We start from the raw sequence: 26,238 nt of genomic DNA on the forward strand, positions 1-26,238 counted from the left end.
TAAGGAGTTTGTACGTTCTCCCTGTGATTCTCTCTGTAAGGAGTTTGTACGTTCTCCCTGTGATTCTGTCTGTGAGGAGTTTGTACGTTCTCCCTGTGATTCTGTCTGTAAGGAGTTTGTACGTTCTCCCTGTGACTGTCTGTAAGGAGTTTGTACGTTCTCCCTGTGATTCTGTCTGTAGGGGGTTTGTACGTTCTCCCTGTGATTCTGTCTGTAAGGAGTTTGTACGTTCTCCCTGTGATTCTCTCTGTAAGGAGTTTGTACGTTCTTCCTGTGATTCTGTCTGTGAGGAGTTTGTACGTTTTCCCTGTGATTCTGTCTGTGAGGAGTTTGTACGTTCTCCCTGTGATTCTGTTTGTAAGGAGTTTGTACGTTCTCCCTGTGACCACGTGGATTTCCTCTGTGTGCTGCAGTTTCTTCCCACATTCCAGAGACGTACATCTTGAAGTAACTGAGTTTTGGGCATGCTTTGTTGCTGTGGCAACACTTGGAGGCTGCCCAGCACAATCCTCTCTGATTTGATGGAAACAATCTATTTCACTCTATGCTTTGTTATACATGTGACAAATAAAGCTGATCTTTCTGTCTGCTTCAAACTTGGAATTATGTTTTTAATTTATTTGGGAATATAGTGCAGAATAGGCCCTTGTGGCCCAACATGCCGCACTGACCAGCAAACCTCTAGCCAAATTAGAGGACAATTTTCTATGACTTACTAACTTAGTAATCGGTACATCTTTGGACTGTCGGAGGATACTGGAGCACCTGCAGGAAACCCACATGCACAAAAGAAGAATATACAAACTTTGCTTCCAGCTGATACCGGAATTGAACTTTGAACTGCGACACCCTGGGCTGTGATAGCGTCGTGCTAACTGCTACGCTGCCACGGCACCTGCAGTGATGCTCCTTCAGCAGACCTGGGGCACCTGACCCTACTGGGGAAGGCTTCATTGAGGAAAATGGTGGATTCGCCAGATCATGTGCTGCTGCTGAACCGGACACCCTCTGCTGCAGAATAGGGCAGTGTGGGATGTTTGCAGACCCCAGCCAACATGAAACACTGACAAAAGTGACACTGAGATTACTTCCATTTAGATTTCTGTCTGCTTTCTCTCACTAGACTCTGCCTCTCTGCAGGATAGGATTACCCCCTTGGATTGCTTTCAGGTTGTGGGGAGAGGCTGCTCACTGGTTGTATGGTTTGGCTAAGTTGTACAGCATCTGGGGAGAGACAGCTTGCTGTGGATGAAGAGACTAATTCAAGGTTTGGAACAGAGAACCCGAGGAAATGTATTGAAAGCGCGGCCCTGTCATTATACCATTGAAAAGAGAACAGAACTGGTGAGCATGCAACAGGAAAAGTTCAAAGCCTTTACGTTTCTCCTGTGGTTGATGTACAGTGCTGTGGACATGAAATAATGACACAACACACTTGGAATTAATCACAGTGTGGAACCTGATAGAATGCATACCACTCCCATTATCATCAGATCAGTGACTGTAACAAACTCCCTCAGTTGATCACTGATGCTAAACCTCTGGACCTTGTTTCCAAGAAAGTTGAGTATAGTTCATGGGTGTATACAACTGTGAAAAGGCTTGCTAAGATAGATGTGGTGACGACCCTCACAATATGGTACAGAACCCAGGTCCATCAGTGTAGAACAGTCACCGATGAATCCAGGAGTAAGTTCTTCCCCAAATGGAGGGGCTGAGATGATGAAGAGGAAGGAGTATATGATGGGTTGAGCGGCAGCCCAGGTATTGACTCCATATTATTCTCCAAACCACTTAAGAGTCTGTGAAGTAAATATTGAAGTGTTGACGGTACTACAGTGTAAAAAAATTAAATTGCATACGATAGATTTTATCAGAGATGACCTCCCATGTACAAAACCATGCTGATTATTCCTAATCAGACTGTCCCCTCCCTGGTGGTGTTGGATTCTGATTTTTTGATCCAGGGTTCTTATAGAAATCAGAAAGAGGCACAAAAGTTGTTCCTTCATGATCATTTTATTCGGAGTTGATAGAACAGAGGAAAGTTGAACAGTTAGTGATAGGGGTTTACCAGAGAAGAGAAAGCTGATATTAAAGATGGCACCTAGCATATTACAGCTACTTTTATATCTTAGAGATAAGAAAAATTCCTTTCGAAACTGTTGATAAGAATTAACCAATTAGAAAGTACTTATTCAATACTGCAGCTCCAAGTTAACCAATGAGAAAATATGTATTCAAGTAATGCAGAACAAAGAAACTTACAGAGCTTTCTAGAATTATACTTTGTATAGCCACTAAAGGCATATTTAACTGTTATATGCATATAAGAGATATTTAAAATACAAGCAGATAATTAATTGTTAACTGCAAAGAAAATAACAATTAAGCAATCTAATCTCAGAATTAAACAGTTGGATTCAACACTCATTACCCCAGGGCAACCTAAGATGGATCTTATTAACTCTTGTGTGTTCTCTAGTAGCTTAATTATGAACTACTCTGGATAGTCCACATACCCCTCCCTGAACTCATTATCCCGTGCATCCTCGACAGTAAAAGTGGTTGAGAAACATTCATTCAGGATCTTGTCCACATCACCTAGCTCCACACACAGAGGATCCTTTGGTCCCAAAGGAAATCAACTCTTCACCGAGATAACCTGACACAATGCCTCCAGATTCTCCTCAATCTTACTTGCCAAGGACATCTTCATTCTCTCACTGCTGCAGCCACTGGCTCCCAGCTACTTCAAAAGGGCATCAATCATACTGGGCTCCACCCAAGAATGGCATGGTGAATTGCCTCAATGACTTATCATCAGTAACACTCACATCTACCATGATGAGGTGCTTTGTGACATTGGTCATGACTAGAATGGACCTGGACCCACTGCAATCACATTAGGTCTCCACTGGGCTTTGGATCACCTGGTCGTCAGCAATACCTACGTAAGGCTGCTGTTTATCAATTACAGCTCAGTGTTCAACATCATCATACTCTCAGTTCTAATCAATAAGTTTCAAAAGCCGGGCCTCTGTACCTCTCCCTGCAACTTGCTCCTCGACTTCCTCATCGGGAGAAGACAGTTTGTACAGATGGGTAATAACATGTTGCTGACAGTCAACACCATGCAGCTCAAAGACTGATGACGTCACTGTAGGCAGAATATTGTTTGATGGTGTCAAACAATAACCTTGTACTCCATCTCAGCAAGATCAAGGAACTGATTATGGACATAAGGAAGGGAAGTGCAGGGAGCACACATTAGTCCTCATTAAGAAGTCAGCAGAGGAAAGGGTGAGCAGTTTCAACTTCCAGGGCATTGATATATCAGAGAATCTACCCTGGACACTACATCTTTGTGATTGCATCAATAAGGCATACCAGTGGCTATATTCCATTCAGAGATTGAGGAGATTTGGTACTAGACACTAGAATACTACAGCACAGTACAGGCCCTTCGGCCCTCGATGTTGTACCAACCCATATATTCCTTAAAAAAAGGGGAAAAAAAAGTACTAAACCCACACTACCCTGTAACCCTCTATTTTTGTTTCATCCATGTGCCTTTCCAAGAGGCTCTTAAAAACCCCTAATGTTTTAGGCTCCACCACCATCTCTGGCAAGTCATTCCAGGCACCCACAACCCTCTGTGTGAAAAAATCTTACCCCTGATGTCTACCTTAAACTTCCCTTCCTTAAGTTTGTACATTTGCCCTCTGGTGTTTGCTGTCCGTGCTCTGGGAAACAGGTACTGGCTATCCACCCTATCCATGCCTCTCATAATCTTGTAGAACTCTATCAAGTCCCCTCTCTTCCTTCTACGCTCTAAAGGGAAAAGTCCCAGCTCTGCTAACTTTTCCTCATAAGACTTGTTTTCCAATCCAGGCAACATCCTGGTAAATCTCCTCTGCACCCTCTCTATAGCTTCCACATGCTTCCTATAATGAGGTGACCAGAACTGAACACAATACTCTGTGTGGTCTCACCAGAGATTTGTAGAGTTGCAACATGACCTCTCTACTCTTGAACTCAATCCCCCTATTAATGAAGCCTAGCATCCCATAAGCCTTCTTAACTATCCTATCAAGCTGTGCAGCGACCTGAGGGATGTATGGATTTGAACCCCAAGGTCCCTCTGTTCATCCACCGACCATTAACTCAGCCTTCTGGTTTGTCCTATGTAATAAGTTTCTACAGATGTACCGTGGAGAGCATTCTGACTGGTATGGAGACACCCTTGTGGGATCGCAAGAGTCTCTAGAGGGCTGTAAACTCAACCAACTTCATCATGGGCACTAACCTCCTCATCATTGAGGACATCTTCAAGATGAGGAATTTAAAGATAAATAATGAAGTAATTTATAATTTAAACAAAAACTTGTTGGCAATATTGTAAGTATGTGCTGCGTTAATTTGGGCTTTGTTGCCCACATGTGTGTTGTCACACCCGTGCATCAGCAGTCCCCTTCCTTCCATTAGGGGAGGATGTTTGCCCAGACAGTGAAGCAGCCCATGCCTGCATACAGCATTCATACATGGACTAAGAAGTAACCAGTAATGTTTGTGCTGGCTATTGGCTATTTCCATCAAGAGCATCTCCTCCCCACAACACTCACGCCATCATTTGTCCCACCACTAACACCTTTGTATTCATCATTGCCCAGAAACCTAACTGGACCATTTTGCCTTTAAGACCATAAGAATTTGAAGCAGAATTTGGCCATTTGGCACATCAAGTTTGCTCTGCCATTTCATTATAGCTGATCCAACTTTCCTCTAGCCCCAATATTCCTGCCTTCTGCCCATATCCCTGCATGGGCGGACCAATCAAGAGTCTATCAACCTCTGCCTTAAATATGCATAAAGGCTTGGACTCCACAGCTGCCTGTGGCAAAGAATTCCACACTTTCTGGCTCAAGAAATTCCTCTTCGCCTCCATTCTAAAAGGACACCCCTCTATTCTGAGGCTGTGTCCTCCGGTCTTAGACTCTCCCACTATAGGAAACATCCTTTCCACATCCACTCTATCAAAAGCCTTTCACCATTCAATAGGTTTCAATAAGGTCACCGCTCATTCTTCTGAATTCTAGTGAATACAGGCCCCGAGCTATCAAACACAAGCCATTCAATCCTGGAATAATGTTCGTGAACCTCCTTTGAACCCTCTCCAGTTTCAGCACATCCTTTCTGAGCCCAATATGAGCCCAAAACTGCTCATAATACTCCAAGCAACACATACAAAATGCTAGAGGAACTCAGCAGGCTAGGCAGCATCAATGAAAAAGAGTACAATCGACATTTCAGGCCGAGACCCTTCAGCAGGTCTGTTGCTTGGATTTCCAGCATCTGCAGATTTTCTCTTGTTTGTGATTGGATCACAATACTCCAAGTGAGGGCTCTCCAGTGCTTTATAAAGTACCAACATTGCATCCTTGTTTTTATATTCTAGTCCTCTTGAAATGCATGCTAACATTGCATTTGCTTTCCTCACCACAGACTCAACCTGCAATTTAACCTTTAGGAAATCCTGCACAAGGGCTCCTAAGTCCTTTGCACCTCAGTTTTTTGTATTTTATCCCATTTAGAAATTAGTCAACCCTTTCATTCCTTCTACCCAGCTACATGACCATACACTTCTCCACACTGTATTCCATTTGCCATTTCTTTGCCCATTCTTCTAATCTATCTAAGTCCTTCTGTAGCCTCTCTACTTCCTTAAAACTACCTGCCCCTCCATCTATCTTCATATCGCCTGCAAATTTTGCAACAAAGCCATCAATTCTATCATCCAAATCATTGACATGTAAAGTAAAAAGAATCAGTCCCAACACAGGCCCTGGTGGAACACCACTATTCACTGCAGCCAACCAGAAGAGGCTGTCTTTATTCCCACTCTTTGCCTCCTGCCAATCAGCCACTGCTTCAGCCATGCTTGAAATCTTTCCTCTAATAGCAGGGGCTCGTAGCTTTTTAAGCAACCTCATGTGCAGCACCTTGTCAAAGGCCTTCTGAAATTCCAAGTAACAACTTCAAGCAATTCTCTTTTGTCTATCCTGCATGTTATTTCTTCAAAGAATTCCAACAGATTTGTCAGGCAAGATTTTCTCCTGAGGAAACTGACTACAGCCTATTTCATATGCCTCCAAGTATCCTGAGTCATTCTCAATAATTGACTCCAACATCTTCTCAACCACTGAGCTCAAACTAACTGGTCTACAGCCTCATTTCCCCTGTTTCTCTCTCTCAAAGTGTGGAGTGAGATTTGCTATTTTCCAGTCTTCCAGAACCATTCCAGAATCTACTGGTTCTTGAAAGATTACTAATGCCTCCATGATCCCTTCAGCCACTTCTTTCAGAACCCTGGGGTGGTCACTATCTGGTCCAGGTGACCTTCAGAGCTTTCAGTTTCTCAAGAACATTCTCTCTTGTTATGGTAAGTTCACACACTTCATGCCCCCTAACACCTGGAACTTCCACCTTACTGCTAGTACCTTCCACAGGCAAGACTGAGGCAAAGTATTTATTCAGTTTGTCTGCCATTTCATTGTTCCCATTACTACCTCCCTAGCAACGTTTTCCAACAGTTTGATATCCACTCTCACCTCTCCTTTGCACCTTATGTATCTGAACCTATGGTGAGAGGAGCAGATCTGAGACCAGTGATTCTCTAGTGCGTTATTCATCTCCTTATCCTGCATATCCTTTCTATCACCTATAAGACGCGTGTTCAGAGTGTGATAGAATACTATCCACTTATTTTATTTCGAGACTTAGAACAGCTTGTACTGGAGCCTACCAGAGAGAACGCAATTCTAGATTTAGTGTTGTGCAATGAACCGGATTCGATCAGGGACCTTGAGGTAAAAGAGCCATTAGGAGATAGTGACCATAATATGATGAGTTTTAATCTACAATTTGAGAGGGAGAAGGGAAACTCGGAAGTGTCAGTATTACAGTTCAACAAAGGGAACTATGGTGCTATGAGGGAGGAGCTGGCTAAAGTTCAATGGAACAATACCCTAGCAGGGATGACAGTGGAACAGCAATGGCAAGTGTTTCTGGGAATAATGCGGAAGGTGCAGGATCAGTTCTCTCCAAAGAGGAAGAAAGATCCTATGGGGAGTAAGGGGAGGCCGTGGCTGACAAGGGAAGTAATGGACAGCATAAAAATAAAAGAGAAGAAGTATAACATAGCAAAGATGAGTGGGAAGCTGGAGGATTGAGAATCTTTTAAAGAGCAACAGAAGGTAACTAAAAGGGCAATACGTGGAGAAAAAATGAGGTACGAAGGTAAACTAGCCAAGAATATAAAGGAGGATAGTAAAACCTTCTTTAGGTATGTGAAAAGGTAAAAAATAGTTAAGACCAAAATTGGGTCCTTGAAGACACAAGCGGGTGAATTTATTATGGGGAACAAGGAAATGGCAGACAAGTTGAACAGGTACTTTGGATCTGTCTTCACTAGGGAAGACACAAACAATCTCCCAGATGTAATAGTAGCCAAAGGACCTAGCGTAATGGATGAACTGAAGGAAATTTATATTAGGCAGGAAATGGTGTTGGATAGGCTGTTGGGTCTGAAGGCTGATAAGTCCCTGGGACCTGATGGTCTGCATCCCAGGGTACTTAAGGAGGTGGCTTTAGAAATCGTGGACGCATTGGTAATCATTTTCCAATGTTCTATAGATTCAGGATCAGTTCCTGTGGATTGGAGGGTGGCTAATGTTGTCCCTCTCTTCAAGAAGGGAGGAAGAGAGAAAACAGGGAATTATAGACCGGATAGCCTGACGTCGCTGCTGGGAAAGATGCTGGAGTCAATTATAAAAGATGAAATTATGACACATCTGGATAGCAGTAACAGGATCGGTCTGAGTCAGCATGGATTTATGAAGGGTAAATCATGCTTGACTGATCTCCTGAAATATTTTGAGGACGTAACTATGAAAATGGACAAGGGAGAGCTCATGGATGTAGTGTATCTGGACTTTCAGAAAGCCTTTGATGAAGTCCCACATAGGAGATTAGTGGGCAAAATTAGGGCACATGGTATTGGGAGCAGAGTACTGACATGGATTGAAAATTGGCTGGCTGACAGGAAACCAAGAGTAGCGATTAACGGGTCCCTTTTGGAATGGCAGGCGGTGACCAGTGGGGTACCGCAGGGTTCAGTGCTGGGACTGCAGCTGTTTACAATTTATATTAATGATTTAGATGAGGGAATTAAAAGTAACATTAGCAAATTTGCCGATGACACAAAGCTGGGTGGCAGTGTGAAATGTGAGGAGGATGTTATGAGTATGCAGGGTGACTTGGACAGGCTGGGTGAGTGGGCAGATGCAGTTTAATGTGGATAAATGTGAGGTTATCCACTTTGGTGGTATGAACAGGAAGGCAGATTATTATCTAAATGGATTCAAGTTAGCAAAAGGGGAAGTACAATGAGATCTAGGTGTTCTTGTACATCAGTCACTGAAAGCAAGCATGCAAGTACAGCAGGCAGTGAAGAAAGCTAATGGCATGCTGGCCTTCATAACAAGGGGAATTGAGTATAAGAGCAAAGAGGTCCTTATGCAGCTGTACAGGGCCCTGGTGAGACCACACCTGCAGTACTGTGTGCAGTTTTGATCTCCAAATTTGAGGAAGGACATTCTTGCTATTGAGGGAGTGCAGCGTAGGTTCACAAGGTTAATTCCTGGGATGGCGGGACTGTCATATGTCGAAAGATTGGAGCGACTGGGCTTGTATACACTGGAATTTAGAAGGCTGAGAGGGGATCTTATTGAAACATATAAGATTATTAAGGGATTGGACATGCTGGAGGCAGGAAGCATGTTCCCGCTGATGGGTGAGTCCAGAACCAGAGGCCACAGTTTAAGAATAAGGGGTAGGCCATTTAGAACGGAGTTGAGGAAAAACTTTTTCACCCAGAGAGTGGTGGATATATGGAATGCTCTGCCCTAGAAGGCTGTGGAGGCCAAGTCTCTGGATGCCTTCAAGAAAGAGATGGATAGCGCTCTTACAGATAGCGGAATCAAAGGTTATGGGGATAAGACAGGAACTGGATACTGATTGTGGATGATCAGCCATGATCACAGTGAATGGCAGTGCTGGCTCGATGGGCCGAATGGCCTACTCCTGTGCCTATTGTCTATTGTCCATTGAGACACAGCGTGGAACAGTCCTTCCAGTCCAATGAGCTACAGCGTACCTATTTAATCCTAGCCTAATCATGGGACAATTTACAATGACCAATTAACCTACCAGCTGGTACAGTTTTGAACTGTGGGAAGAAACCGGAGCACCTGCAGGAAACCCATGCTCACATGGGAAGGACTTACAAACTTGCTTACGGAATATGCCAGATTTGATCTCTGAACTCCATATAGTGGAGATGGTGGAGTCAAGGGATATGGGGAGAAGGCAAGTACGGGGTACTGATTGTGGATGATCAGCCATGATCACTGTGAATGGCGGTGCTGGCTCGAAGGGCCAAATGGCCTACTCCTGCACCTATTGTCTATTATCTGTTATCCAAGACAATGCAATCTGCTGATGGTCTCTCCGTACATGACCTGAAATACTCATTCCCTTCAATACCAACAGTAGCAATGGAGGATTGATTATATCTGTCAGCCATTCCCCAACCTGCAAATGAATTGGAAAAACAAAACAGTGTAGCGGTGTGCTACACACAGCGCTAGAATAACCACCCGGAGTCGGTGAGTTAGAGTTGCGATGAAAGAGATTTATTCAAACTTCGCGGCCTGCTTTAAAGCCTTCCCGTTCCCGCCCTCCCTGGGGTGGGATTGCTGTGGGGAATGCATATTCCCAGACCCTTTCTGCGTGCGGGATTTTCCCCCTGCTGGTGAAGATGGCCTGGGGCCCTTTTTGGGGCTGGCCCTCTGCCTGCGTGCGCTGTTTCGTGGGCCGGTTCGTGTGTGCCAGAAAGTGGGTCGCCACATAACCCGCACCCCCCCCCCCCCCAGAACTGGCGATACCTCCCCCAATGTCCACAGTCTGGATTGGCCTCTGTTTGGGAGGTCTGCCTCTGCGCCGCGATGCCTGAGCCTGGACCGACTGCGCCAAATCCACATGGGCCGGTTTGAGTCAGTCCACCGTGAAAACCTCCTCTCTCCCCCCAATGTCCAGCACGAACGTGGACCCGTTGTTCCTGATCACCTTAAACAGCCCCTCGTAGGGCCGCTGTAGCGGTGCCCGGTGTCCGCCCCGTCGTACAAAAAGAAACTGACAGTTCTGCAGGTCTTTGAGTACGCAGGTCAGGCTCTGTCCGTGCTGTGAAGTGGGATTGGGGGCCAGGTTACCAAGCCTCTCCCGTAGTCCGTCCAGGACTGCTGTGGGTTCTTCCTCTTGCCCCCTTGGGGCTGGTATGAACTCTCCTGGGACTACCAGGGGTGCGCCGTACACCAACTCGGCCGACGAGGTGTGCAGATCCTCTTTGGGCGCCGTGCGGATTCCGAGCAGGACCCAGGGAAGCTCGTCCACCCAGTTAGGCCCCTCCAGGCGGGCCATGAGAGCCGATTTCAGGTGACGGTGGAAGCGCTCCACTAGTCCGTTCGACTGTGGGTGGTAGGCAGTTGTGTGGTGTAGCTGAGATCCTAAAAGGTTGGCCATAGCCGACCACAGGCTGGAGGTGAACTGGGCGCCCCTGTCAGAGGTAATGTGGGCCGGTACCCCAAAGCGGGCTACCCAGGTTGCGATCAGTGCTCGGGCGCAGGATTCGGAGGTGGTGTCGGTGAGCGGGACTGCCTCTGGCCATCTGGTGAACCGGTCTATCATAGTTAGGAGGTACCGCGCTCCTCGTGACACTGGCAGGGGCCCCACGATATCCACATGGATGTGGTCGAACCTCTGGCAGGTGGGTTCGAACCGCTGCGGCGGAGCCTTGGTATGCCGCTGCACCTTGGCCGTTTGGCACTGCGTGCACGTTTTGGCCCATTCACTGACCTGTTTATGAAGCCCATGCCACACGAACCTGTTGGCGACCAGCCGGACGGTGGTCCTGATGGAGGGTGCGCTAAGTTGTGAATGGACTCGAAAACCCGCCGGCGCCAGGCTGCTGGGACGACGGGGCGGGGTTGGCCGGTAGCTACGTCACATAGTAGGGTCCTCTCACCTGGGCCTACGGGGAGGTCTTGGAGCTGCAAACCGGAGACTGCAGTCCTGTAACTGGGGATCTCAGCGTCTGCCTGCTGTGCCTTTGCCAGCGCTGCATAGTCCACCCCCTGGGACAGGGCCTGTATGGTAGGTCTGGAAAGTGCGTCCGCCACGATGTTGTCCTTTCCAGAGACATGCCAGATGTCCATCGTGTACTCGGAGACGTAGGACAGATGTCGCTGCTGGCGGGACGACCAGGGGTCGGATACCTTCATGAACGCAAAGGTAAGCGGTTTGTAGTCTGTGAACGCGGTTAGGGGCCTACCTTCTAAGAAGTACCTGAAATGCCGGATTGCCAGGTATAGTGCCAATAGCTCCCGGTCGAAAGCACTGTATTTGAGTTCAGGTGGTCGTAGGTGTTTGCTGAAGAACGCCAGGGGTTGCCAGCGACCCTCGATGAGTTGTTCCAGCACTCCACCGACTGCTGTGTTGGATGCGTCCACCGTGAGGTCAGTGGGAACGTCCGTTCTGGGGTGCACTAGCATCGCAGCGTTTGCCAAGGCTTCTTTGGTTTTAACGAAAGCGGTTGCGGAGTCTTCGTCCCAGGTAATGTCCTTGCCCTTACCCGACATTAGAGTGAACAGGGGTCGCATGGTTTGGGCTGCTGAGAGGATGAAACGGTGGTAGAAATTCACCATACCCACGAATTCCTGCAGGCCTTTGATTGTGTTGGGTCGGGGGAAGTTGCGGACCGCGTCTACCTTGGCGGGCAGCAGGGTTGCCCCGTCTTTAGTAATCCTGTGGCCCAGGAAGTCGATGGTGTCGAGTCCGAACTGGCATTTGGCTGGGTTGATTGTAAGGCCAAATTCGCTCAGGCGGGAGTAGAGCTGGCGGAGGTGGGACAGATGCTCCTGCTGACTACTGCTGGCTATGAGGATGTCGTCCAAATAGATGAATGTAAAGTCCAGGTCGCGTCCCACCGCGTCCATTAGCCGCTGGAAAGTCTGTGCGGCATTCTTTAGACCAAACGGCATTCGGAGGAATTCCAAAAGTCCAAACGGGGTGATAAGTGCTGTTTCGGGGATGTCGTCCGGATGTACAGGGATTTGATGGTATCCCCGGACGAGGTCTACCTTAGAAAAGATCCTTGTGCCGTGTAGGTTTGCTGCGAAGTCTTGAATGTGCGGCACAGGGTAGTGGTCTGGTGTTGTAGCCTCGTTCAGTCTGCGGTAGTCACCGCATGGTCTCCAGCCCCCCGTTGCCTTGGGCACCATGTGAAGGGGGGAGGCCCATGGGCTGTCGGATCGTTGTGTGATCCCCAATTCCTCCATCTTCTTGAACTCCTCCTTCGCCAGTCGGAGCTTGTCCGGGGGAAGCCTTCGAGCACGGGCGTGGAGGGGTGGTCCCTGGGTCGGGATGTGGTGCTGTACTCCGTGTCTGGGCATGGCTGCCGTGAACTGCGGTGTCAGTACTGATGGGAAATCCGCCAGGACCCTGGTGAATTCGTCGTCGGACAGCGTGATGGAGTCCAGGTGTGGGGCTGGCAACTGTGCTTCACCCAGGGAGAATGTTTGAAAAGTCTTGGCGTGGACTAATCGCTTCCCTTGCAGGTCGACCAGCAGGCTGTGGGCTCGTAGAAAATCCGCCCCCAGGAGTGGTTGGGCCACGGCGGCCAGTGTGAAGTCCCACGTGAACCGGCTGGAGCTGAACTGCAGCCGCACCGTGCGGGTGCCGTAGGTTCGTATTGTGCTGCCATTTGCGGCCCTCAGGGTGGGTCCCGGTTCTCTGTTGCGGTTGTCGTAACTCGTTGGAGGTAAAACGCTGATTTCCGCTCTGGTGTCGACCAAAAAGCGGCGTCCCGACTGCTTGTCCCAGACGTACAGGATGCTGTCCTGATGGCCAGCCGCCGTAGCCATCAGCAGCGGCTGGCCCTGGCGTTTCCCGGGAATTTGCAGGGTGGTCTGCAGCGGCGGGCCTTTGTGCCCCACCGCTGATGGTAGAAACACCATTGTTCGTTGGGCTCCTCACTCCCGTCGCCGGGTTTTGTAGGCTCTGCTGCCGGGCCTGGTCTGGTCTGCCGTTGGGCACGCGGCTTGGTAATCTGTGCGACGGGCGCCCCTCTCTCTTTCCTGGCATTCCACAGCACATCTGCCCGGGCCGCCACCTCCCGGGGGTCGCTGAAATCTGCGTCGGACAGCAGCAGGCATATGTCCTTGGGCAGTTGCTCTAGGAACGCCTGCTCAAACATGAGGCAGGGTTTGTGTCCTTCAGCCAGGGCCAGCATCTCGTTCATTAATGCTGACGGTGGCCTGTCTCCCAAACCATCCAGGTGCATTAAGCGGCGTGCTCGTTCGCGCCGTAAGAGTCCGAAAGTCCTTATGAGCAGGGCTTTGAATGCTGTGTATTTGTCGTCCTCCGGGGGCAACTGTATAAACTCTTCAACTTGTGCAGCTGTCTCCTGGTCGAGGGAGCTCAGCACGTAGTAGTAGCGAGTGGACTCCGAGGTTATCTGCCGAATGTGGAATTGTGCTTCTGCTTGTTCGAACCAAAATTGGGGTCGCAGCGTCCAGAAGCTTGGCAGTTTTAACGAAACTGCATGAACAGATGCAGCGTCGGTCATCTCTGGTCCAAATATCGTTTGGGCCGTCGGGGTCACCAATTGCAGCTGTGTGCTACACACAGCGCTAGAATAACCACACGGAGTCGGTGAGTTAGAGTTGCGATGAAAGAGATTTATTCAAACTTCGCGGCCTGCTTTAAAGCCTTCCTGTTCCCGCCCTCCCTGGGGCGGGATTGCTGTGCGGAATGCATATTCCCAGACCCTTTCTGCGCGCGGGATTTTCCCCCTGCTGGTGAAGATGGCCTGGCGCCCTTTTTGGTGCCGGCCCTCTGCCTGCGCGCGCTGTTGTGAGCCGGTTCGTGTGTGCCAGAAAGTGGGTTGCCACAACAGCGCATTTTGTTTTATTTTGTCCAGTGTGGGTGACCTCATATTTGCTTAAATTGAAATCCGTTTCGCTCAGTTTTTCCATTTGCTTGATCTAATGTTGCTTTATGATTTAATGTTTCCATCTACACTGCTGATGTTGTCTGCCTTTGTGTTACAAGCACACTAAACAAAAGGTTTACAATCCCATCATCCAGGTCATTAGGTCAGTGAGCAGTTGTGTCCCCAAAACTAATCCTTGGGGGGGCCCATTGGCGTGAGCCAAGAGTTCTGCCAACACGACCCGGGACCGTCTAGGTTAGGGATTGCAAACCCTTTTTATGCCACAGAACAATGCCATTGAGCAAGGGGTTCATGGACCTCAGGTTGGGAACCCCTGGTCTAGATAGAGTGGACGTGGAGAGGATGTTTCCAATAGTGGGGGAGTTTAGGACCAGAGGGCACAGCCTCAGAATAAAAGGGCATCCATTTAGAACAGAGGAAGAGGAATTTCTTCAGCTAGGTAGGGGTGAATCTGTGGAATTTATTGCCACAGACGGCTGTGGAGGCCAAGTCCTTGGGTATATTTAAATTAGAGGTTGATAAATTCTTGATTTGTCAAGGCAGGAGAATGGGGTTGATGGTGATAATAAATCAGTCCTGATGGAATGGAGGAGCAGACTTGATGGGCTGAATGCCCTAATTCTGCTCTGATGTCTTATGGTCTTATGGAATCAGAAGGCCAAGAGCAGATCTGATTCAAGTAATCATGACCTTAGGCAGGATTGTGTAATCCATGTTAAAATTTAGCAGAGAGTGTGAATTGAACAGTGGCAAGGCTAATTAAGCCTCGGCTTTGCAGCACCAAATACCTGCATTTAGCCCTGACATTGGATGGTGTCTGGACTTTCCACATTCTCCTTGTAATTGTATGGGTTTCCAGTTTCTTTCTCTGTCCCAAAGAGATGTGGGTTGGGAGGTGAAATTGGCCCTAGTTGTACATGAAGGGTTGAATCTGGAGCGAGTTGGTGAGAACATGGGCAAAAATACAAAGAGAAATTCATGTATTGCTGGTGTGCACAGACTCAATAGGCTGAAGGGCCTGTTTCCCTGTTGTATCCCTCAATGACTCCATGTGGTCAAGGAAAGTTTCATTGAAACACAAATACTTTAAAAGCGGCATTTAGTATTAAATAGTCATTCCAACTAAACCTACCATTTAAGAATAGATTCCTCCAACAATCTGTTTAATTTACAGGCACCAGACAAAAGGAATGAAAGACATTTAGTTTGAAGTAAATGTGGGTTATTTTTTAACCATGCAACCAGTGCTTCCTTCCTCTTTACTGAGTATTGCCAGAAAATGAAATTCATTAACAGTACTTAGTTGCATGAGATTAACCATTTTTAGATATCTTCAGAGTATGATTTCCTGGATTTACATGGCAGTCATTTGGGGGACTTAGGCTACAACAAATCCTTCATATTGCCCCCTGAGTACCCATGAACCTGTACTGAAACACTTCTGAAGTGCAGCTGATGTTGTTACTGAACACAATGCAGAAAACTTTTTACCAGGGCGGAAATGGCTACTACAATTTTAAGCTGATTGGTAGAAAATATAAAGAGGAAATTGGAGGTAGTGTTTTTTTACACAGAGATGGTGGGTGCATGGAACACCCATCCAGGGTTAGTGGTAGTGACAGATACATTAGGGACATTTAAGAAACTCTCACATGGGCACATGAATTGAAAGAAAAATTAGGGTTATGTGGGAGGGAAGAGGGAAGAGATCTTAGAGTAAGCTAAAAGGTCAGCACAACATAGTATTAATATAATATTAATGGTAAGACTCTTGGCAGTGTGGAGGATCAGAGGGATCTTGGGGTCCGAGTCCATAGGACGCTCAAAGCAGCTGCGCAGGTTGACTCTGTGGTTAAGAAGGCATATGGTGTATTGGCCTTCTTCAATCATGGAATTGAATTTAGGACCCGAGAGGTAATGTTACAGCTATATAGGACCCTGGTCAGACCCCAATTGGAGTACTGTGCTCAGTTCTGGTTGCCTCACAACAGGAAGAATGTGGAAACCATAGAAAGGGTGCAGGGGAGATTTACAAGGATGTTGCCTGGATTAAGGAGCATGCCTTATGAAAACAGGTTGAGTGAACTTAGCCTTTTCTCCTTGAAGCGATGGAGGATGAGAGGTGACCTGATAGAGGTGTATAAGATGATGAGAGGCATTGATCGTGTGGATAGTCAGAGGCTTTTTCCCAGGGCTGAAATGGCTGCCACAAGAGGACACAGGTTTAAGGTGCTGGGGAGTAGGTACAGAGGAGATGTCAGGGGTAAGTTTTTTATGCAGAGAGTGGTGAATGTGTGGATTGGGCTGCCGGCAACGGTGGTGGAGGCGGATACGATAGGGTCTTTTAAGAGACATTTGGATAGGTACATGGAGCTTAGTAAAATAGAGGGCTATGGGTATCCCTAGTAATTTCTAAGGGAGGGACATGTTTGACACAACTTTGTGGGCCGAAGGGCCTGTATTGTGCTGTAGATTTTCTGTGTTTCTATGTTTCTAACATTGTGGGCTGAAGTCAAGTTAAGTTTATTGTCATTTATCTATATACATGTATATAACCATATAACCATATAATATATATAGAAATGACAAAGCGTTTCTCCGAACCAGGACGTAAAGCACTGTAGTGCAATACATATAACACACAATAACTTATGAACGTTAAGGATAAACATCTACAGATGAATCACACATAAGTAACAAACTAAAGAGCATTAATATTAAGTATTGTAAGGTATGGAACAGATTAACCAGGGTCACTTCGTATATGATGTGGCAGCCAGTTCAGAAGCCTAATGGCTTGGGGGAAGAAAGCTTTTCTCATCCTGACTGTTCTCGTTTTTATGCATCATAGTCTCCTGCCTGATGGTAGAAAGTCAAGGAGGATACTGGATGGATGGGTGGGATCGTTAATAATACTAAGAGCCCTGCTGCTGATCGATATCCTTGATGGATGGGAGGAAGACCCCTGTGATGCTCTCAGCTATTCTCACAGTCCTTTGTAGGGACTTCCATTCTGATGCTCGACTGCTCCTACAGCTATTGGGGATGCAGTTTGTTGTCAGGATGCTGTTGGTAATGCTTTTGTAAAACACAGTAAGATGGTTGGGGGGGGCTTGTATTGTTCTATGTTCTGTGTAACAGTAGTCATTTTATGCAAAGTGAACTCTGCAAATCACAAAGAGAAAACCAATAATGTTGCTGAGGGATGAAGAATGGCTGGGGTATAGGGATGTATGGGGAACTCACTGCTCATTGAACAGTGCTGTAGACTTTTCCATTCCCCAGCACACAGTACGCAGGGGTCAGTTTTACACTGCTTCTGTTACACCCTGTGCATTGCAATTGATCAATTTCCCTTGTTATAAACAATGCAAGTACTTCCTTCGTGTTTCCATCAAGCTTCCTTTGATCTCACGCAGTACTGTAACTTTGCCCTATAGCTTCACAAAAATCAGCAGAGGAATGATCAGCCTGTTCACTCTGTAGGTTTCACAGTTTCACCTCCGGCAGTGCACAAACCCTAGATAGCACTAGGTACCACTGGCTCACAGTTAGTGCTGGGGCCTTTCTGCTCTTGACAGCTGTTAACTTCCTCCTTTTGGAAAGCCAGAAATAACACGGTGAAATGTCTGATGTTTGCATAGGTTTCAGAGGGGATTTCTTCGTATTTTGTCAAGGTTACACCTGCACAACACTGCTGTAGTGCAGCAGAAACATAGGAAAACCATAAGAGGTAGGAGCAGAACTAAGGCATTCAGCCCATCGAGTTGCTCCACTATTCAATCGTGGCTGATTTATTATCCCTCTCAACTGCATTCTCCTGCCTTCTCCTTCAAGAACCTATCAAGCTCCACTTTAAATATATTCAATGACTTGGCCTCTCCAGCCATTTGTGGTAATGAATTCCACAGATTCACCACTCTCTGCCTAAAGAAATTTCTTATCTCTGTTCTCAATGGAAGTCCCTCTGTTCTAGAACATACAAAACCTACAGCACAATACAGGCCCTTCGGCCTACAAAGCTGTACCTGAGAAATTACCAAAGGTTACCCATAGCCCTCTATTTTTCTGAGCTCCATATACCTGTCCAAAAGTCTCTTAAAAGACCCTATGGTATCCGCCTCCACAACTGTCGCCAGCAGCCCATTCCACGCACTCACCACTCTCTGCGTTTAAAAAAAAAAACAACAACTTACCCCATATATCTCCTCTGTATCTACTTCCAGGCACCTTAAAACTACCCTCTCGTGCTAGCCATTTCAGTGCTGGGAAAAAACTTCTGACTATCCACATGATCAATGCCTCTAATTATCTTGTACACCTCTGTCAGGTCACCTCTCATCCTCCGTCACTCCAAGGAAAAAAGGCTGGGTTTGCACAACCTATTCTCATAAGGCATGCTCCCCAATCCAGGCAACATCCTTGTAAATCTCCTCTGCAGCCTTTCTATGGTTTCCACATCCTTCCTGTAGTGAGGCGACCAGAACTGAGCACAGTGCTGGAGGTCTGACCAGGGTCCTATATAGCTGCAACATTACCTCTCGGCTCCTAAACTCAATCCCACGATTGATGAAGGCCAATGCACCGTATGTTTTCTTAACCATAGAGTCAACCTGCGTAGCAGCTTTGAGTGTCCTATGGACTCAGGCCCCAAGATCCCTCTGATCCTCCAGACTGCCAAGAGTCTTACCATTTAATACTATATTCTGTCATCATATTTGACCTATCAAAATGAACCACTTCACACTTATCTGGGTTGAATCCAATATGCCACTTGTCAGCCCAGTTTTGCATCTTATCAATGTCCCGCTGTAACCTCTGACAGCCCTCCACACTATCCATACTACCTCCAACCTTTCTGTCATCAGCAAATTTACTAACCTATCCCTCCACTTCCTCACCCAGGTCACTTATAAAAAATCCCGAAGAGTAGGTGTCTCAGAACAGATCCCTGAGGCACACCACTGGTGACTAACCTCCATGCAGAATATGACCCATCTACATCCATTCTTTGCCTCCTGCGGGGAAGCCAGTTCTGGATCCACAAAGCAATGTCCCCTTGGATCCCATGCCTCCTTACTTTTTCAATAAGCCTTGCATAGGGTACCTTGTCAAATGCCTTGTTAAAATCCATATACAGTGAGTCTACTGCTCTACCATCATCCTAATCATATTATACCTCTCCAAATGTTCATAAATCCTGCCTTTCATGATCTTCCCCATCAATTTACCAACCACTGAAGTAAGACTCACTGGTCTATAATTTCCTGGGCTATCTCTACTCCCTTTCTTGAATAATGGAACAACATCTGCAGCCCTCCAATTGTCTGGAACCTCTCCCGTCCCCATTGATGATGCAAAGATCATCGCCAGAGGCTCAGCAATCTCTTCCCTCGCCTCTCTGCTCCTGAGACTAGATTCTGAGACTCTGCCCTCTGCTCCTAAATTTACCCACTATAGGAAATATCTTCTCCACATCTACTGTATCTAGGCCTTTCAATATTCAATAGGTTTCAATAAGATTGCCCTCATTCTTCTAAAAATCCAGTGAGTACAGACCCAGAGACATAAAGTGCTCCTCATACATTAACCCTTTCATTCTCAGTATCATTCTCATGAACCTTCTCTGGAGCATCTCCAAAGCCAGCACATCTTGGGAAAGTGGCCTATAACTGCTCATAATATTCCAAGCACAGCCTGGCCAGTGCCTGATCAAGTCTCAGCATTACATCCTTGCTCATGTTGAGTCCTCTTGAGATGAATGCTAACATTGCATTTGTCCTCCTTTCCACCAATTCAACCTGCAAGTTAATCTTTAGGGATTCACATGAGTCAGACCTGTATTGAACCCAGCAAGGCATTTGCTGGCAGCCTTGTGTGACCCTCCTGGAAGATTTGTCCAGGGAATGTATGTGAAGAGAAATGGAGTTCATACTTTCTTCATGTAAAATGCAATGACCTGGTTTATATTGAAAATTCAAATGTAGAATCAGTGGTCATTTTATTAGCTACGGTTGTATACCTGCTCATTAATGCACATATCTAATCGGCCAACCATATGACAGCAGCTCAGTGTATAAAAGCATGCAGATGTGGTCACGAGGTTCAGCTGTTGTTCAGCCCAAACATCAGAATGGGGAAGAAATGTGAGACAAGTGACTGATTGTTGGTGCCAGCTGGGCTAGTTGGAGTATCTCAGAACTGCTGATCTCCTGGGATTTTCATATACAACAGTCTCTGGACTTTACGGAGAATGGTGCAAAAAACAAAATACACCCAATGAGCAGCTGTTCTGTGAGTAAAAACGCCTTGCTAATGAGAGAAGTCGGAGGAGAATAACCAGACTGGTTCAAGCTGACAGTAGCTCAGATAGCCACGCTTTATAGCAGTGGTCTGCAGAAATGCATCTCTGAATATCGAACCTTGAAGTGAGTGGACTATGGCAGCAGAGATCACGAGCATAGAGTGGCCACTTTATTAGGTACAGGTAAAGTGGCCACTGAGTGTACACTGTGCTAAATATACCTCATTAGTCGATTTGCAGAGAGAGAGAGAGAGAGAGCTTCACACAAGTCAGGGACAAGAGTTTTTAAAAGCGTTTCGCGGGGCTCAGCGTATGAGCGGCAGACCAGTCGTTTTGCAGAGAAAAAGAGCTTTGCACGGGTCGGGAGAAGACTTTAAAAAAGAAGCGTTTCGTGGGGCTTGGCGCGTTAGCACCAGACTAATCGATTCGCAAAGAGAGGGAGAACTTCGCACAGGTTGGAGAGAAGAGTTTCAAAAAGGAGTGTTTCACAGGGCTTAGCGCATTAGCGGCAGACCAATCCATTCACAATTGATTAGCAGGAGCAAATAAAAGTAAAGCAGGGTCAAAGCAGACAGACCGTTGTGTGAGTGGACCAGTGTAGGAGTGGAAACTTGAGGCTTTGGCTCAAGAGGCTTTGGCAGGGAGGCACAGGTGAGTAGCAGGTAAGGCTTTTGTAGTGGTTGAATAAAAAATCACTAAATTACAGCTAACTTAGTAAAGTAAGATTGATGCAGGATCGGGTGACGTGCTGCAGCAGATGATGTGGGAGCTGGTGGACCTCATTGTAGATCTTGGTGACCACATCTGCAGCCAGTGTTGGCTGGTCGAGGAACTCGGGTGCAAAGTTGATGACCTGGAATCTGAGCTTCAAACAGTGCTGAACATCAGGGAGGGGGAGAGTTACCTGGATTCTCTGTTTCAGGAGGTACTCACACCCATTATATTAGCTGCCTCAATTTCAGTCTGTGGTCAGGGACAAGAGGGTGTGATTGCGAGAGAGGCAGGTAGTGGGATCCAAGAGACAGTGCAGGAAGAGCCTCAGCCCTTGAGCTTGAACAACAGCTCTGAGATTCTTGTGTGAATAAGGGTGGGGACTGTAGACAGGATGAGTAACTTAACTGTGGCACCATAGTTCAGGGAGCCATTCAAGAGGGGGTAGAGAAGAGAAATATGATGGGAATTAGGGTTAGTATAGTAAGGGGAATAGACAGGGTTCTCTGTTGCGAAGATAGACCAATCAAAGGCTGTGTTGCATGTGGTGCAGGGGATTGGGACATCTTATCTGACCTGCAGAGGAATTTGCAATGGGAAGGGAAAGATCCAGTTGTCGTGGTCCATGTAGGTACCAATGACATGGGTAGAACAAAGAAATAGGTACTGTTGAGGGAATTTGAGCAGCTAGGGACTAAATTAAAAAGCAGAACCAAAAAGGTGGTAATCTCTGCATTACTACCTGAGCCGTGTGCAAACTGGCATAGGGTCAAGAAGATTAGAGAGTTAAATGCGTGGCTCAAGGATTGGTGTGGGAGAAGTGGGTTTGAATTCACAGGAAATTGCCATTAGTATTGGCATCTGGAATGCAGGGGCTAACATATGAGGAGCGTTTGTCGGCTCTTGGACTGTATTCATTAGAGTATAGAAGAATGAGAGGGGATCTGATAGAAACATTTCGAATGTTGAAAGGGTTGGACAGAGTAGATGTGGAAAGGTTGTTTCGCTTGGTGGGTGAGTCCAGGACAAGAGGCCATAGTCTTAGAACTAGAGGGTACCCAGTTAAAACAGATGAGGAGAAATTTTTTTAGCCAGAGGGTCATGGATTTGTGGAATTCGTTGCCACGTACAGCTGTGGAGGCCCGATCATTGACGGTGTTTAAGGAGGAGATTGACAGGTATCTAATTAGTCAGGGTATCAAGGGATATGGGGAAAAAGCCAGAAATTGGAACTAGATGGGTGAATAGTTTAGCTCATGGGGGAGCTGCAGAGCAGACTCGATGGGCCGAATGGCCTACTTCTGCTCCTTTGTCTTGTCTTGTATTGCCACGATGAGATCTGGGTGTTCTTGTACATCAGTCACTGAAAGCAAGCATGCAAGTACAGCAGGCAGTGAAGAAAGCTAATGGCATGCTGGCCTTCATAACAAGGGGAATTGAGTATAAGAGCAAAGAGGTCCTTCTGCAGCTGTACAGGGCCCTGGTGAGACCACACCTGGAGTACTGTGCAGTTTTGGTCTCCAAATTTGAGGAAGGACATTCTTGCTATTGAGGGAGTGCAGCGTAGGTTCACGAGGTTAATTCCTGGGATGGCGGGACTGTCATATGTCGAAAGATTGGAGCGACTGGACTTGTATAGTCTGGAATTTAGAAGGCTGAGAGGGGATCTTATTCAAACATACAAGATTATTAAGGGATTGGACACGCTGGAGGCAGGAAACATGTTCCCGCTGATGGGTGAGTCCAGAACCAGAGGCCACAGTTTAAGAATAAGGGGTAGGCCATTTAGAACGGAGCTGAGGAAAAACTTTTTCACCCAGAGAGTGGTGGATGTATGGAATGCTCTGCCCCAGAAGGCAGTGGAGGCCAAGTCTCTGGATGCTTTCAAGAAAGAGATGGATAGAGCTCTTAAAGATAGCAGAATCAAAGGTTATGGGGATAAGGCAGGAACTGGATACTGATTGTGGATGATCAGCCATGATCACAGTGAATGGCGGTGCTGGCTCGAAGGGCCGAATGGCCTACTCTTGCACCTATTGTCTGTTGTCTGTTGTATTGGGGAAAGGAGGGAGCTGTTCCAATGGACAGGCTCCACCTGAACTGTAATGAGACTTGGATCCCAGCAAATCGTATAACCAGGGCAGTGGATAGGGCTTTAAACTAAATAATAGAGGGGTGGGTTCAACAGGTTGGAGAAATATGGATAATGATAAAGTAAAAGCAAAAGATAAAAAAGAGAAAAGTAAGAATGGAGCGAAGAGAAGTGCAAAAAAGCAAAAAATTACAAGATTTTAAAAGCACAATAAGTGTAAGGGGACTTTATTTGAATGGCCGTAGTATTCGAAACAAGGTCAGGGAACTTGTGGCACAAATCAGTACAAAGGGGTATGATTTAGTGACCATTACAGAAATGTGGTTGCAGGGTGGAGAGGGTTGTAAATTAAATATCCAATTAAATATCTGATATTAAATATCAGGTAATACAGAAGGATAGGCAGGAAGGTAAGGGAGGTGGGTAGCACTATCAATTAAGGATAAGATCAGACTGATAGTTGTTGTGGTCGTGGCTATCCCTCGAGTTCGAGGATGATGGTCTTCATTCTGAAGTGGCCCACAGAGTGAAGACGCCTGTGCGTGTATTTGTTTAACGTGTACTTGATGTTACACTCCAAGAAGCACAGGATACTTCAGAGATGAACCAACTGATTCCAATGGCATGGAAACCATGAGTGATAGTGAGAGACGATTTAAGATCTAAGGAGCAGGATGTTGAATCCATCTGGGGAGAGGTTCAGAATAGTGAAGAGAAAAAAAAATCATTCGTGGGAGTTGTCTATCAGCCACCGAATAATAACGTTACAGTGGCACAGGCAATAAACAGAGAAATATCGGAGGCACGTAAGAACGGAACAGCAGTTGTCATGGGGGACTTTAACTTGCACATAGACTGGGTGAATCAAGTTGGTCGAGGTAGTCTTGAAGAGGACTTCATAGAATGCATCTGTGATGGCTTTCTTGAACAGCATGTTACTGAACCTACAAGGGAACGTGCTATCTTAGATCTGATCCTATGCAATGAGACAGGTAAAATTAGTGATCTTGTAGTTAGGGATCCTCTTGGAAAGAGTGATCACAGTGTGATTGAGTTTCTCATACAAATGGAGGGTGTAGTAGTTCAATCTAAAACCAACGTATTATGCCTAAACAATGGAGACTACAATGGGATGAGGGAAGATTTGGCAAGTGTAGATTGGGAACACAGGCCATATGGTGGGACGGTTGAGGATCAGTGCTCAACAAAAGTATATTCCAGTTAAAAGTCTGGACAGTAAGGGTGGGGAGAGCCAGCTCTGGATAACAAAGGAAATAAAGGAAGGCATCAAACTATAAGCTTGTGTGTATAAAGTCACCAAGAGTAGTGGGAAACTGGAAGATTGGGGAAAACTTTAAAAAGCGACAAAGAACCACGAAGTGAGCAATAAAGAAAGGGAAGCTAGATTATGAAAATAAGCTAGCACAAAATATAAAAATGGATAGTAAAAGTTTTTATAATTATATTAAGCAGAAAAGGGTGGCTAAAGTGAATGTAGGTCCCTTGGAGGATGAGAAGGGGGAATTGATATTGGGTAATGAGGAAATGGCAGAGGCTTTGAATATGTAAACACAAGGAATTCTGCAGATGCTGGAAATTCAAGCAACACCCATCAAAGTTGCTGGTGAACACAGCAGGCCAGGCAGCATCTCTAGGAAGAGGTACAGTCGACGTTTCGAGTCGAGACCCTTCGTCAGGACTAACTGAAGGAAGAGCTAGTAAGAGATTTGAAAGTGGGAGGGGAGGGAGAGATCCAAAATGATAGGAGAAGACAGGAGGGGGAGGGGGAGGGATAGAGCCAAGAGCTGGACAGGTGATTGGCAAAAGGGATATGAGAGGATCATGGGACAGGAGGCCCAGGGAGAAGGAAAAGGGGGAGGGAGGGAAAACCCAGAGGATGGGCAAGGGGTATAGTCAGAGGGACAGGGAGAAAAAAAGAGAGAGAGAGAAAGAATGTGTGTATATAAATAAATAGCGGATGGGGTACGAGACATGAATGGGTAGCTTCCAAACTGATGCCATGAACATTGACTTCTCTAACTTCCGCTAATGCCCCACCTCCCCCTCGTACCCCATCCGTTATTTATTTATATACACACATTCTCTTTCTCTCTCTCCTTTTTCTCCCTCTGTCCCTCTCACTATATCCCTCGCCCATCCTCTGGGTTTTCCCCCCCTCCCCCTTTTCCTTCTCCCTGGGCCTCCTGTCCCATAATCCTCTCATATCCCTTTTGCCAGTCACTTGTCCAGCTCTTGGCTCCATCCCTCCCCCTCCTGTCTTCTATCATTTTGGATCTCCCCCTCTCCCTCCCACTTTCAAATCTCTTACTAGCTCTTCCTTCAGTTAGTCCTGACGAAGGGTTTTGGACCGAAACGTCGACTGTACCTCTTCCTAGAGATGCTGCCTGGTCTGCTGCGTTCACCAGCAACTTTGATGGGTGTTACAGAGGCTTTGAATGACTATTTTGTGTTGGTCTTCATGGTGGAAGATACACCTAACATGCCAAAGGAGATGCTATAGATGCAGTGGGAGGTGAGGACCTTGATTCAATAGCTATTACTGAAGAGGTAGTGCTGTGCAAACTTGTAGGCCTGAAAATAGATACATCCCCTGGTCCTGATGGAATGCATCCAAGAGTACTGAAAAAATGGCAGAAGTTATAGTATAGGCTTTGGTGATAATTTACCAAAAGTCTCTGGACTCTGGGTGGGTCCCGGCAGATTGGAGGATGGTGAATGTCACGCCACTGTTCCAAAAAGGATGTAAGCAAAAGGCAGATAACTATAGGCCAGTTAGTTTAACATCTGCAGTTGGGAAAATGCTTGAAGCTATCATTAAAGAAAAAATATGGATTTGGAAAGAAATGGATCCATCAGGCAGACGCAGCATGGATTCAGCAAAGGCAGGTGCTATTTTACAAACTTACTGGGGTTCTCTGAGGATGTGGAGTAGTGAATCTGTGGAATTCTCTGCCCAATGAAGCAGTGGAGGCTGCCTCA

At 46.5% G+C, this 26,238-nt stretch overlaps 1 protein-coding gene across 4 annotated transcripts in view; it reads left to right on the plus strand.

Moving 5' to 3' along the window:
- arhgef6 (Rac/Cdc42 guanine nucleotide exchange factor (GEF) 6) overlaps nucleotides 1-26,238 on the plus strand; it is a 232,536-nt gene that overhangs the window by 40,248 nt on the left and 166,050 nt on the right. The gene's annotated exons all lie outside the window — the stretch shown is intronic.

Source organism: Mobula birostris, chromosome 10 (genome assembly GCF_030028105.1).
Source record: "Mobula birostris isolate sMobBir1 chromosome 10, sMobBir1.hap1, whole genome shotgun sequence".
NCBI lineage: Eukaryota > Metazoa > Chordata > Chondrichthyes > Myliobatiformes > Myliobatidae > Mobula > Mobula birostris.